Here is a 13294-nt window from a genome sequence, read left to right as displayed (position 1 = left end):
GTGTTTTTTTAAAAAAAGCTTGCCATTTTTTTGTCTTTTAACCCCTAGTGAGCCACTCCCTCTGTATTCCTCTGCCTCAGTTCAATACAACGTGATGCTATACAGTGGTACCTTGGGTTACAGACGCTTCAGGTTACAGACTCTGCTAACCCAGAAATAGTACCTCTGGTTAAGAACCTTGCTTCAGGAAGAGAACAGAAATAGTGCGGCGGCGGCAGTGGGAGGCCCCATTAGCTAAAGTGGTACTTCAGGTTGAGAACAGTTTCAGGTTAAGAACGGACCTCCAGAACAAATTAAGTACTTAACCCGAGGTACCACTGTATTGCGATTTGGGTAAATACTTACTCTCTCTCTCTTTTAACTGACAATAAAGATTGTAGCAAGAACTCCCTCCTAGCAGAGATGAGCCAGCCCTAGCTATTATTTTGCTTTTCCTGGAAAATGCTCTCCTTGCCCACCTTAGGCAATCTTTCACTTCTCTTTGCTAACATGTTAATTTCCATGGCTTGCCCTCAACAACGCAACAGTCACAGGCCAGATTAAACAAACCCAAGCGCACTAACGGAAGCCAGTGCAAGAACTCCTAGTTGCACAGTACAGTGGTGCCTCAGGTTACATACGCTTCAGGTTACAGACACTGCTAACCCAGAAATATTCCTTCAGGTTAAGAACTTTGCTTCAGGGTGAGAACAGAAATCGTGCTCTGGTGGCGTGGCAGCAGCAGCAGGAGACCCCATTACCTAAAGTGATGCTTCAGGTTAAGAACAGTTTCAGGTTAAGTATGGACCTCTGGAACGAATTAAGTACTTAACCCGAGGTACCACTGTTTTTCCCAACTTTTCCTCCCCTATGCGCTACCCTCGCTTGCTGTGTATCATAGGCACCAGTGATATGGGGCCCAAGGCCCTTTGCCCCCACAATAATTTTTTTTGAAGGGGCAGGCCCTCACAGAAACTTCCTGCATGGGGTCAAGAGGTGAGCGGGCTTTGGAAGGCAAGGTCTGCACCCAGTTGTGTGCAGCAGAAGCAAGTGCACTTTTGCGACCTACTTTGAGGTTTTTCACAATCAAGTAGTGTATAAATTTTATGAAATAAATAAATAAAAAATAGAGGAGGCCGAACTTTGTTTTTGATTCAGCAGCACGGTATTTATGCTGGATTTGCATGGATCATGCACATTCAAATCCATACCTCTGCATAGTGCACACATGCCACAAGCAGTGTGCAATACAGAAATGCCTCTATTCCGTCCAACTTGCAAATGCTGATCTAAATTTTGCTTACCATGGACAAATCCTGATTAGTATATTTGACGAGGCTTCGTGGAGCCAGGGGGAAAAGGCCATCTGGTTGGGCCAGTCCCATCTCCATACAATCTCAGGGATCAGGTCTGGACTCTCCCCACTCAAGAACCTGTTAGAACATCTAAAGAAAAGCATTGCCAAGCCTTGGCAATGGTACAGCTTCCATAGTTCAAAAACAGGGCAAAAGCCCATCAGCATTGCCAGCAATCGGCACAATGGTTCTCTTTCAGAAAAGAGGGAAAAAATTGCTTCACTAAAGACCCTTTGGGTTTCACTAGGAAAATCAATGGAACTTCTGTTGGGAGAGTTCAGTGAACCCAACAGTGGAAAATCCTCCGTCAGCTTTGTTCTTACTTGGGGAACGTGGCAGAGGTTTACTAGTCTGGGGGGCCCCTCCAGGCGTCCTTTTCAGTGTGAATTCATGACAATTTGTGCTCCAGAGGGTATTGGTAAGCCAGATAAAATGGTGAATTCAGACTTTCAAAAAGCTTTCAACAAAGTATCTCGCCAAAGACTCCTTTGGCAGTCTTGGAACAGGAGGAGAGATCATCTTGTGGATCAGGAATTGTGGCAAGAAGCAAAGAGGGGGTGGAATGGACAGTTCTCTGAATGAAGAAGTGTAGACACTGGAGTCCCCCAAGGATTGGTATTGAGACCTGTGCTTTTTAAGGTGTTCATAAATAATCTAGAGTTAGGGGTGAACAGGGGTGTAGCCAAGTTTGATGATCATACTAAACTGCTCAGGGTCATTTTAAAAAATGGATTAAGAAGAGTTCCAAAAGGGCATCTCCAAACCGAGTGACTGGGCAGTAAAATGGCAAATGCAATTAAACACAAACAAGAGTAAAGTGATGCTCATAAAGGTAAAGGGACCCCTGACCATTAGGTCCAGTCGTGGCCGACTCTGGGGTTGCGGCACTCATCTCGCTTTACTGGGTAAGGGAGCCGGCGTACAGCTTCTGGGTCATGGGGCCAGCATGACTAAGCCGCTTCTGGTAAACCAGAGCAGCGCATGGGAATGCCATTTACCTTCCCGCCGGAGCGGTACCTATTTATCTACTTGCACTTTGACGTGCTTTCAAACTGCTAGGTTGGCAGGAGCAGGGACTGAGCAATAGGCGCTCACCCCGTCGCGGGGATTTGAACTGCCGACCTTCTGATCGGCAAGTCCTAGGCTCTGTGGTTTAACCCACAGCAACAGGGGCCAATAAATTATGAATTTCACATTAATGCTCCAGGGGTCTGAAGTGGTGGTGAGTGACCAGGAATGAGACCTTGGGGCTGTAGCAGAATAGCTTGATGAAGATGTCCCTCCACTGTGACCACAAAATAGCTCAAATTCCATGCTAGGAAAGGAATTGAAAATAAAACTGCTGATCTCATAATGTCGTTACGCAAATCTACAGTGTAACTACATTTGGAGTACATTTCTGGCCACCTCACCTCAAAAAGGATATTGCAGAATTCGAAAAGGTTCCAAAAGGAGCAAAAAAAATGATCAGGGGAAGAAAGGTTACCGCATTTTGGAATTTATAGTTTACAGCAAAAAAAAGAATAAGAGGTGACATAAGAGATGTGTAAAAAATCACACATGGCATGAATTAAGAGGATAGAGAAAAGTCTCCCATACATTAGAAATTGTGGATTTCCCACAAGGATCATTGGTGTCAGGCAGCAGAGGAACCAACCCCCATGGCAGGTTGCCAGGAATGGACAAGGCAAGGGAAAGTTCTCACCAACTGCATTTTATTCAATATTTATTCAATATTTACAGAGAGAGGCTTAGAAAGACTCTCCTCCCTGAAAGAGAGGGGAGTGGTTGTGGGCGGGAGCCCGAGCACCACCCAGCAGGGGGCATTTGCCCCCTGCCTCCAGCTCACCTGGCTGGCGCTCATGCCCCCCCTGTGGCCATCCAACCAGGTGCCATGGAGGGGGCGTGTTCAGCCTTTTGCTGCAGTGCCAGCCTCTCCCTGGCCTCATTCCTCATCGTCCCGTTGCGAGTCACCCACCCTCCACTCCCTTTTAGTTAGGGCCTAGGTCATTGGCCTTGCTATGGACCTTAGGTTGGTCGCCCTGGTTGTCCGGGGGGCCTGGTAGGAGTTTTCCATTTGGCATTAGGCTTTTGGGTTTTTTCGCCTACCTCATAGCAATCGTCACAACTTTTGTGGTATTGGTGGGTAGGTTAGGCATTGGAATAATGTGTTGTGGTGTGTCGAAGTGCTAGGTGTGGCCATCGCCTATGCCTTCAATGTTTAGGGGTATTCCGTTAAAGGAATCTGGCGGTCGTGTATTCTGTCCGATGCCTGCTTGGCGGGAGGCCATGGCACGACCCTCGGTGACAGCAGGAGGTGAGCCTATAGTTGGATCAGCATCAACAGGCTCCACCTACTGGTGAATAAACCCACTTGTTTCGATCCAATGCCTAAGCCAATACCTTTTCATTGCTGTAATCAATAAAGTTGTGGCCTTTTCTAGCCCATTAACCTTATATCACGTGTCCTTGTGTCTTCATTTCACTTTGCGGGGTCGGGTCCTCGAACCACAAATGAAGCCTCTTGGAATAATGGCGCTGCTCTGAGTAAATCTCCCCTCCCCTTCTCTCCCACTTTCTCATTCATCATCCCTTCTATGGGTGGCACTGAGGTCCCTTTGCTCTCCTACTTTCAAGGCTTGCCGGGTTCCGGGAGATGGTGGGTCTGGAATGCTTTATAGTGATAACATGCCAGCCAACTGCTCCAGCTCTGCCTGCTCCTTCTCTCCCATTATTTCCCAACTTCTCCCCTCATCTTCCTCCGAGCTGTGACCTCCCTCAAAACCCTGTTGCTACTCTGAGCTATCTTCTTCTTCTCTGGAAGAGAAAGGTCAGGCTGGTGAGGCGGTCTCCACCATTCTTCCTCTGCCCAGTCCCTGACAATTGGTGGCCGCTAGCTTGGAGGATTAGACAAATTTATGGAGCATGTGGCTCTCAATGGCTGCTGGCCACAATGGCTATGGTCTCCCCCCACTGCTGGGGAAAATATGTCCCTGAATATCAGCTGCTGCAAACCTCAGGAGTACTTTTGTGCTCTGTTCCACTTTCCTAGGTTCTCTTTTTTAAATAAATAATATTTATTAAAGTTTTAATAAAAAGAGAAAGAGATAATTCCAAGTTAAACAAAAACTTAACAACACATCCCAATAATAAAAAAGAGAGAATAGAATTTTTTTTTTGTAAAAAACAGAAAAAATAGAAACAATTAAAAAACACAACAAACCTTCCCATAACTTATCTTTCATTTACTTGTTTCCTTGACCTCCTCGCACCTCCCTTTTTTTGTATTCTAGTTCGGTTAGCTATTTCAGCAAATCCTTTCCATCTTTCCCAATTTTTCCCTATAATTTATCTTAATATAGAAGAAGAAACCAAGAAGCAAGACACCTTCCTAGGTTCTCACAGGCTTCAGGTTGGCTCGATCCAGCGGGCTGGAAGTTCTTAATGGGGACAGAACACATGTGAGTCCCTCAACAAACAGATCTGCCCCCAGTGCGTTTACAGCATCTCTGTGAAATCCACACACACCTCAAGTTAATTTCTTGCTGACCTCATGGTGATTAATGCAAATTAAATTTCACGCTAATTGGCCTGAGCAGCTTTGCATGCAAACCCGAAATTGGTTATTTTCGCTAACGGTGTTAAAAAGATACTTCTGCTGTTTGCTCAATAAGTTGGATATAAATCGTTATTAGTTTTAGGGCACGCTTGTAAAAACCCACCCAGCACCTGATATCAAGATAGAGAGGACAAAGGGTAAGAGGACGGCATTCAGAGTCCCACAGTTTTCTCTGTTGCCCAGATTTAGTACAGTGGTACTTCGGGTTAAGTACTTAATTTGTTCCGGAGGTCCGTTCTTAACCAGAAACTGTTCTTATCCTGAAGCACCACTTTAGATAATGGGGCCTCCAGCTGCGCTGCGCCGCTGCTGCACAATTTCTGTTCTCATCCTGAAGCAAAGTTCTTAACCCGAGGTACTATTTCTGGGTTAGCAGAGTCTATAACCTAAAGCGTATGTAACCCGAGGTACCACTGTAAATGATGTTGATGTTGATGATGAAGGTAAGAGTAATCCACCTGCACCACTGGTTTCTTTAGATTCCCAGTTGCCTGTTAACAAACCTTGTACCATATTGGCCCAAATATAAGCCACCTTTTTTTCCCCCAAATTCCAACTCTGAAAAGTTACAGTGCGGCTTAAATTTGTGACCTTACAAAAATGGGCTTTTACAATATCACTGCTGAAATAGACATATGGCAAAACATAACGGGTGTGAGTGCCTGAGGAATTTTAAGGAAGCGGCTTATATTTGGGTATTGTCACTCCCCCCCCCCCGAATTTTAAAGGTGCAGCTTATATTCGGGTGTGACTTATATTCGGGCCAATACGGTACATTGCTGTGAGTAAAATTTCCCCTCCCAATATTGTCACCCTGTTTGTTCAAAACTACAAATCTATCACCCAGTCTTCTAATCACTTTTTAACTTTAACACAGATAGGGGTGGGCAAATACGTTAATTTTGGGGTTTCCCCCAAAAAATTCAGCTCTCCACATTTTTACAAATTTGTGATTTTTTTTTTAAAAAGAAGTCCTTATGATAATTCTTCAGATTTTCTCTGCAAATTTCTTGAATATATACATTTTGCACGCAGTTGTCTCTAAAGTGCACGTTTTTGCAAAGCAATTTCCCCATATTTCCTCTGTGGTTAAACCACAGAGCCTAGGACTTGCAGATCAGAAAGTCAGCAATTCGAATCCCCACAACGGGGTGAGCTCCCGTTGCTCGGTCTCAGCTCCTGCCAACCTAGCTGCTCAAAAGCACATCAAAGTGCAAGTAGATAAATAGGGAAGGTAAACGGGAAGGTAAAAGGTGTTTCTGTGCGCTGCTCTGGTTTGCCAGAAGTGGCTTAGTCATGCTGGCCACATGACCCAGAAGCTGTACGCCGGCTCCCTTGGCCAATAAAGCGAGATGAGTGCCGCAACCCCAGAGTTGGTCACAACTGGACCTAATGGTCAGGGGTCCCTTTACCTTTTCTTTTTTATGCAGCTGGAGAACTACATTGCAAAATTCAGAGAAGTCTGGATTTTGGAAGGTGACTGTGTTTCGGTTCATGGTGTTGTTGTTTTTAAAGTGTGAATTAGGTTAAGTTTCACTTTAAATGTTAACTGATTATAATTTCTTCCACCATCCCTAGAGGCAGCTGAAATCAGCTGAAATCAAACCTGGGCTGATCTTGCTTTGCTGGGAAGGATAAGACAATTCAGGCCCTTGAATAGGAGGCAAATTTAGGATCAGGTCCCACTCCAGTTCCCATGGTTTGTGGTGGCCATGTTTTCCCCCACCAACTGCAACCTAAGTGGTCTCAGCAAAATAAGTATTCTTCTATGTACCTCCCCACATCTCTGATGTTCACTGTTCTTGAAAATCACACCTTGACGGTTCAGCCGCAGGCGGCCATCATTCATCGATCCCTTCACTTCCTGGTATATTTCGTTGAATTCCAATGTATCCACCATGTTAACAGCACCTCCCCCTCACACCACTATGACGGGGTTGAGGCCACACCAGGAAAACGTGCCGAGCTGTTCTTGGGGAAAAGTTTTGCAAACGGAACTAGGCAGGGAGAAGACAAGATGCCTTAGTCCTTCCTGGAACGTGGGATCTTCTCCATCTAGTTCTAACAGGAGCAAAGGGAACACGAAGACACAGAGGACTAGAAAACACTTGGGGGGGAACCTCACTTCCTCCTTCCAGGGCCGTTGGCTTTCGGTCACACAGTTGCTTAGTGCTCTCTTGCCTCTCTGGTTTGAATCTGATGTTGTGTCTAACAGCAGACAAGGACTAAGAAGCTGGGCTCTGAATATCCATATCAAGCCAATCCAGAGGCTTCTTATTGTGTGCCACTCAAAGGGGCCAAGGCACACACCCCTATGCCATTCTGTGCTGCACAAAGGCTGAGGCTACGTTGCACCGCACCCATGGTTCCAAACTTGGCTAGCATCCACCCCTCATCCGATGCCATTTTTGTCCCTGACATAATGATCATCACAACTAGACGCATTGTTTAAGGGCTAAACTAAGTCATCTGAAAGACTGTGCTCTGTAACTCCCCGACATCAGCCAGAATAATATGCAAGGCCCTCATTGTCTCTCTCTCTCTCACTTGATAAAGAAGCAGAGCTATAGCAGAGCTCAAATCCTAAATCATGGAAGCCAAAGAGCTAGAACAAAGAATCATTTCAGCCACACGTATTTGGGGAAGACAAGTCTGGCAGGAAGCCAAATATACACAAAAAATAAAAAAAATTCACACTCAAGATGTTATTTCAGCATCATATACAGTATACACCATTAAGTTGGAACGTCAATCATCAGGCCAGACTCTAATGGCTCACTGGGGCTCCGTTTGGCTATCAGTTTGGTATCAAATAGAACGGCAGGCATTGCTCAGCCTTTTGGGATCCTCTGGAGTGGCTGACGTTTCAAGTGAAAATGCATTTTTGCACCAGCACTCGGTGTTGGGGATGTGGTTGTTGGGAAGAACATTTCATCCCTTTTCAGAAGATGCTGAAAATGTGAGCTGCTAAAGTATCTGGGTCCCTCTACCTTGGCCTCTTCGTTGAAAGGGTGTTTATGAATATTGAGCTCCCATAGCAAACACCTGCCTGCACGTGCTGTAACCTCAGTTTAAGAAATGTGCAGACCCTAAACCAGTGGTTCTCTTTGAAAATATGACCAAAAATAGCTAGAAATCCCACTTTCAAAGCCTACAAACTGGGGTGGGTGAGAGAGATGCCTTTTGGTGCTGCTGCTGCTGCAGATACCTCTGGAAAGTCTGCATACAGGAACTGAGCGCAGCACCTCTCTTCCAACCTGCAGTTCCCAGCACCTGGTACTTAGAGGCATATTGCCTCTGACAACAGAGGTAGAACGCAGCCATTGATAGTAATATCCTCCATGAATTTATCTCATCCTCATTTAAAGCCATCCATTTTGGTGGCCATCTCTACCTCTTGTGGGAACAAAATTCCACAGATTAGTTATTATTCACCATGTGAAGAAGTCCTTTCTTTCGTCTGGCCTGAATCCACCAACACTTTTGGAAGGATAAAAACTACCAAATTTTGGCAGCGTGATGCTGGAAACTTCAGAGGCATTTCTGGCAGTGGAACCAGTATGTCTCTGAGCACAATTCAAAGTGTTGGTGCTGACCTTAAAGCCCTAAATGGCCTCGGCCCAGTATACCTGAAGGAGCATCTCCACCCCCATTGTTCTGGTGGTTCCCTCACTGTGAGAAGCCAAGTTAAAGGGAACCAGGGCCTTCTCGGTAGTGGCGCCCGCCCTGTGGAATGCCCACCCATAAGATGTCAAAGAGAAGAAGAACTACCAGACTTTTAGAAGACATCTGAAGGCAGCTCTGTTTAGGGAAGCTTTTAATGTTTAACAGACCACTGTATTTTAATACTTTGTTGGAAGCCGCCCAGAGTGGCTGGGGAAACCCAGCCAGATGGGAGGGGTATAAATTGTTGTTGTTGTTGTTGTTGTTGTTGTTGTTGTTGTTGTTGTTGTTGTTGTTGTTATTTCTTCCCTCCCTTTTTTTTTCTTTTTGAGATCTCTGGCCACCACAACCACGTAAAGGAAGCCAGGCTGTACATCCAGCAAATGGGTCCATTAGGAGTACATCCTCCATGTCTCTGCAGCATGTTGAATGAGGAGCATTTTAGTATAAGAAGACACAAAAAGGATGTAGGGTTGTGACTGGCAGAGCTGCTGCATGGATGAGTAGGTTTTTAGTGCTAAGCCTAATAATAATAATAATAATAATAATAATAATAATAATAATAATATCATCATCATCTGGGCTAAACAGGGCTGCCTTCAGATGTCTTCTAAAAGTCAGATAGTAGTTTATCTCCTTGACATCCAACGGGAGGGCGTTCCACAGGGCAGGCGCCACTATCGAGAAGGCCCTCTGCCTGGTTCCCTGTAGCTTTGCTTCTCACAGTGAGGAACTGCCAGAAGGCCCTCAGCGCTGACCTCAGTGTGTGGTCTGAGTGACAGGAGTGGAGATGCTCCTTCAGGTATACAGGACTGAGGCCGTTTAGGGCTTTAAAGGTTGGCACCAACACTTTGAATTGTGCTCGGAAACATACTGGGAGCCAATGTAGGTCTTTCAGGACCAGTGTTATGTGGTCTTGGCGGCCACTCCCAGTCACCAGTCTAGCTGCTGCATTCTGGATTAGTTGTAGTTTCCGGGTCACCTTCAAAGGTTGGGTAGCATGTGTCCCTCTAGATATTGTTGGACTACAACTCCCATCCCTGACCACTGCTAGGTTATCTTCTCTGAGACTGATGGGAGTTGAGAGTCCAACACTATCTGGAGGGCCACAGGTTAACCACCCTTGCCTTATCAGTTCCACTCACATTCAAACAGAACCAAACACATAGGGGAGGAATGAGTAGAAGTCAACCTGCTTTGTGAATTTAAAGTCACCCAGCAGGCAGTGAGATCACCATCACTATTAGGCACCCTCAGTGGAGTTTTGCATATCAATGCCAAGCGACACATGGATGTTTCTGCTGCTTGGGTGTCAAGAGATTTCAAAAGGTATGAACAGGATACTGCGATTTTTGACTTCTCATTATCCATGCCATCCATGTTTTTCTAGTTCACAAAATATATTCAATGGGATAATAGATAGCCGGCACAAGGTGAATGCAAATGAAGTTGAGGAGACCTGCAGGAATATACAGGACAAACTTAACAGGCAAATGATTCAAAAAATGTCACCCGTACTGAAATCAAAACAAGCGGCAAGGAAAGAATAAATCTGCTACTCTTTAAGGTGCCCCAAACCTCTGTTCTTTTTTCTGCTGCAGCCTGGATACCCCTAAAGAAATAAGAAAAGTGTGGTTGTGCCCTCCATTATACCAACACATTGCCTATAACTACAGAAGGAAAATTTTTGGTACTCTCCATTTCTCATTTCCCCTCCCAATCTTATATTCAGTTCCCTGCATTTCCATGTCTGTTTGTGAATTGTTACAGATAGGTAGCCGTGTTGGTCTGCCATAGTCAAAACAAAATAAAAAAAATTCCTTCCAGTAGCACCTTAAAGACCAACTAAGTTAGTTCTTGGTATGAGCTTTCGTGTGCATGCACACTGTATCTGAAGAAGTGCACTGTATCTGAAGAAGTGTGCATGCACACACTTTTTATTTTGTTTTGTTTGTGAATTATTATTTTTTTAAAGTCCTCTTGAAATTTCATCAGTATTCTAGTGCGAATTTCTCAGAATATGCACATTTTTAAAGGAATTTATTTTCCTAATATATTCACTATTGCAAAGCAAATTCCCTGATATAATGCATTTCAATATGCTATTTTCACTTATATACACATTTTAAAGCACACTTTATCCCAATATTTGCATTTTTGTACACATTACTAGGTTGGAGAGCGACATTGCAAAATTCAAAGAGGTGCAAATGTTTGAAAGCTAGCTGCAGTTTGGTCTGCAGGATGTTTCGGAAAGGGAGGGTAAGGTAAACTTGTCTTTAAATGTGAACTGAATAGAATTTCACCCCCACCCCTATTTATTACCCACATTCATTTGTCTCTCATGAAACACACATTTACTGAAACCCTATGAAGGCTCCACCCTGAGTTTCTTGGAAGATGGGCTAGATACAGATGTGGTTAATAACTGGCAACCACATCAGTTGCCAGAGCTCATAAATTTAAACCCATCATGGTCAAAGACAAAATAAAAGCTTTTTTGGGGACATGAACTCCCTTCCTTGCTATGTGTGCCTTAAGAGTGCACAATTTTGTAGAGTAATAATGCCCCTCCTCGCTATGCCACATTGTCTCCCAAGCAGAAATTTCTCATGTCATCCTCAGTTAAATTGTACGCGATGACTCTGTCGTTGGAATTATTCCATGGAGGAGACAACTTGGTGACTGCCAACTTCATTAAAAATCTTCCCTTGGACTTCATGGGGGCACTCATTCACATTGAACAAACAAACACACACAGCCTTTATGGCCGAGAACAAAGGGAGTTTTCCTCACTTTTGTTTGATGTCAATCACACTCGAGATTAAAGCTGCTGTTTTATGCATTCATAGATTCCTCTCCCCCCTGCTCCCCATTTCTGATCTGCTTTTTTTCGAAGGCTCACTATACACTTCAAAAGGTGTACACTTAAAAATAAAAAAAAAACCCAGAAGCGGTGTTCACAATAGGCAGCCTTGTATGCCAGAGTATAAGGCACCTGAATATTTTAATTATATGCTTTCCCGTCCCAATCCAGACCTATCCTGAACTATGGGTAGGGTATATCATATCTGTATTTGCTAAGCATATCATAAGAGTATATCATATCTGCATTTGCTAAGCAGTGGGATGAATATAGAAGCAAGCTTGCTATGAATATATCATTTCCTTTCCCGGACTGAGCTCTGGAGGAGGAAAAAAAAGAATTTGCAGCAAACGACAGTGAAAAGTTTGCAGCAAACCACAGTGAACAGTACCGAATGGCTAGCAACTGTGATGCTGCATAGAAACCTTTTCCTATTGTGGCCCCCGAAGGGCTTTTTACTTCTAAAACTGTATACTTACACACGTACACACCCCATGCAATTACATCAGAATTAAATATACCTTCATAATAACTTAACTGCATTGTTATACCATAATACAGGGGTTGCTTATCTTTTTGGGTCCATGGGCACTGCAACCTATTACTGTTGGCTACAATTCAATGCTTGTTTCAAGTCTACTTTCAGCAGAGGAGGGGTGGGGAGGAGACGGTGTGGACATCAAGGAAGGTCTCTATAGCTCCATGTGCAGCCAGAGGCACTATGTTGGCACCACCTGCCATAACTACTATACTTATACATAAAGAAACAGCTGACTCAAACGCACCCAGAGTAGTTTTGAAAATGTTGCAGTTCCCCCCTCCCAAAGGCAAATGGGTAAATGCACATCTGGTTTTTATTACAGCAGGAAGCAGGTACCCCCCCCCCCCCCCGGACCCACTGCAGTAGGAGGAGCAACTGATCTAGCATTTGAGCTGATAAAACATGCATCTGCCTCATAGGTTGTGATGTTGGGAGAGAGAAGGACCATGGCTGAAGATCTGTGATATCATGTTAAGTATCACATCTGCCTTCACCCTTAAAGGTGGACTTTAAGTGTCACATTGACTTCCCGGAATTTCAAGAACATCTTGCTAGCAACAGTCACAGGTCACCTGTGTCACAACTGGGTGCTGATGATCATCCAAATGGGAAGGCTACACACAGATGAATGACAGTGATAAGTGCTAATAATCAGAGACATCAGTAACTGCTGACCATCACAAAATTTGTCTGTGATTATCAACTGTCCTGAATGAGCCAGCTCCCAGAGAGGGTTTGCAACCAGCTGAAGAAAGCAGCCAGGAACAGAGAGGGTTAACTGCCAGGCAGGATGGGCATCGGCTAGTGCCAACTCCCCCGTCCCTTGAAATGCCGGTTGATAAGGGAATGGCTGAGAGCTCGCCGGAACCCAGCCCATGTTCTCGAGAGGTACAAACTGACACGAACAGAGAAGGAAGCAGTTTGTCAAAACGGGAAGAGATTGGAGCTGAGCCAATCCCTCCTAAGAGCAGGTTAAGGGGAGAGCTGTTAGACAGGAAGCAAAACAAAAGATGTAAGAAGCAAAAGTTCAGTTGCTTCTGGTCACGCCGGAAGCAGTCTTCAGAAGGGTCATCTTGATTGATGATGGTGGAGGCTGTGTTAGAGCCATTCAGAGTTATCTCTTTGTTTTGACAATAAAGCATCCTTTTTACTTAACTACGCTCACTGTGTTATCAAGCCGGGGACTGGACTCCTGACATCAACATTCAACCACATCAACCTGCTTAGATACTAAGATCAGCAGGGAAGGCCCCATGAGGTTTGAGGGGTGG

General features: G+C 44.6%; 1 protein-coding gene across 6 annotated transcripts in view; it reads right to left on the bottom strand.

The window, feature by feature from the left end:
* CELF2 (CUGBP Elav-like family member 2) overlaps nucleotides 1-13294 on the bottom strand; it is a 559297-nt gene that overhangs the window by 393268 nt on the left and 152735 nt on the right. The window lies entirely within an intron of this gene.

Source organism: Podarcis erhardii (assembly GCF_964252035.2).
Source record: "Podarcis erhardii genome assembly, chromosome: 10".
Taxonomy (NCBI): domain Eukaryota; kingdom Metazoa; phylum Chordata; class Lepidosauria; order Squamata; family Lacertidae; genus Podarcis; species Podarcis erhardii.
This window is presented reverse-complemented; position numbering and strand designations above follow the sequence as displayed.